We start from the raw sequence: 2077 nt of genomic DNA, 5'->3' as shown, positions 1-2077 counted from the left end.
AGAAATGGAAATTCTGGTAACTGTGTAGAACTGATTGTTCTGGAAAAACAAACACTACTGTGGTTCATCCCAAAGTAGAGTGTAAAGTGATAGACCTTGACTGTTGTGAATGAACACATATATGTAATTCCAGAAGACTTTTGTATAGCCAAAAGAGTGTAAATAACATTTTATTATGCTAAGTATTGACAAATAGTATTGACCTAATTCATGTTGATGGGTGTCTGGACATGGTGTTAAAGACTTTACTTCCCATGTGACCCAGCTTCATGGGGTCTTTCTCAGACATCACTGTGGAGAAGTCAATGACCTGTCACAAATAAGAGCCTCCAGAGATACTTAATGAGTGCCCATGGACCAAAGGTGGGCAGAAGAGACACAAATTTATAAGACTGGAGGCTCATTAACTACACTTTTTTAGTCACTTAGACCTGACTTAGCACATCTGAGCTAGCATGAGGAATAGAGGGTTTTTGTTTGTTTGTTTTTGTTTTTTATTTTTTGTTTTTGTTTTTGTTTTAGCTACTTCCATCAATTGTTTTCAATTCTCTTTGATTTTTTTCTCCTGGTCTTCTGTTATCTTTTCTGCAGGTCGCTTCTTCAACCCCTTCATTTCCCTGGTTTGTAGTTTGCTTAGGTCTTGCTTTTGCATATGAATCCTTCCATAAGTTGTGCCAAAAGTGTCATGGGAGACATTTGTCTTCTTCTTTGGCTTGAGGGCTTTTGGCATTTTCATAGATAATTTGTAAAGATCATCTGATGCCAGATATGTCCTCCTCAGAACCAGATCCAATGAGGGCCCCGTCTCTTCCAATTCAATCCTTGGTGTTTTACAACCAGACTTCTTCAACAGCACCTTGTAGCCTCGAAAGTAAATCTTCCCATTCAGTGCGGTGAAGTGCAGAACATACTCTAAACCAGCCAGGCGGATATTTGATACTGTGGGGCCTCTGAAGATATCAATAAGAAGATTTTTTAGCCTTCTGTAGTCTTCTGTTACATCAAAATCATAACCAGCAAATAGTAACATGGGTTTTGTTCTCTCAGAACATTTACTATTCTTGATGTCTTTTAGAGAGACAAACTTCTCAGTACCTAATTTGATCATATCCAGCACATGGTAGTCATACATACGACCTATTACTAGATTATTTGGCTACTTCTTATTATGGGAGCCAAACATAAATAAAGACCAATCTGACTTCTTTTAAAATAATTCCAATGATGTCTGATCCTCACATGGTCTTGTAATGTTTTTCTTTTTATACAGAATGCCATATGGTTTTGTCAGTGCATACACATCTCTAAGTACTTGTGTCACCAGTAAATTTGCATTTCCCCCTTTAATCAGCATAGCATTTTTAACATTTTCACTAAGTTTTTGAAGTCTGGATTCTTTTAATAAGGCCAGTTCCAAGATTAAGAAATTTGCATTGCTACATAGATAATCTATGTTAGATTGATGTTTATGGCCCCAATTATAGGCGCTCTTTGCCAGATAACTGTACAGAGTCCTGCTTCTCTGACTTTGCACTAAATCATGTGACTACCTTTGTTCACGGGAATCATTGTAAATATGATACTGTAAGAAACGTGGAAACTCTTTCACATGTCCATTTGCTGATTTTGAACTTTCTCATCTCTAACAAAAGATTATTTCCAAAGTAGGCTACTGGAAGAAAATAAATGCGTGGCCCAATTACCTCTGTTTTCCTAAATGATACCCAGCTAAGTGCCAGACATGTGAGTGATCCCAAACATGACCAGAAAAGTTACCTGGCCAAACCTAGGTAAATTGTCTACCTGAACTTTATAAGCTAAACAAAGGATATAATTTTAAGCCACTGAGATTGAAGGTTTCTTAAGCAACATTATGTGCAGAATGTAATGTGTGCAGGTTACTTCTCAATTGTAATGTTGACCACTGAGCATGCAGCCTATCTATACATAATTTAAAGTGTGGAACACTGAGAACTGTGGGTATTGTATTGCTTTATACTACTCCTCCGCTTCTAAGATTTTCCCTAGAAAGTTTTATTTAGATCTCTTCTCTTATGGCATACCCCTCTACTTGAGG

At 37.2% G+C, this 2077-nt stretch overlaps 1 pseudogene; it reads right to left on the bottom strand.

The window, feature by feature from the left end:
- Nucleotides 1-541: 541 nt before the first annotated feature.
- On the bottom strand, nt 542-1375 carry LOC109252001 (ribosome production factor 2 homolog; annotated as a pseudogene).
- Nucleotides 1376-2077: the final 702 nt, after the last annotated feature.

Source organism: Panthera pardus, unplaced genomic scaffold, assembly GCF_024362965.1.
Source record: "Panthera pardus isolate Hobbes unplaced genomic scaffold, ASM2436296v1 HiC_scaffold_20, whole genome shotgun sequence".
Taxonomy (NCBI): Eukaryota; Metazoa; Chordata; class Mammalia; order Carnivora; family Felidae; genus Panthera; species Panthera pardus.
The sequence above is the reverse complement of the archived record's forward strand: the minus strand, read 5'-3'. Positions and strand labels throughout refer to the sequence as shown.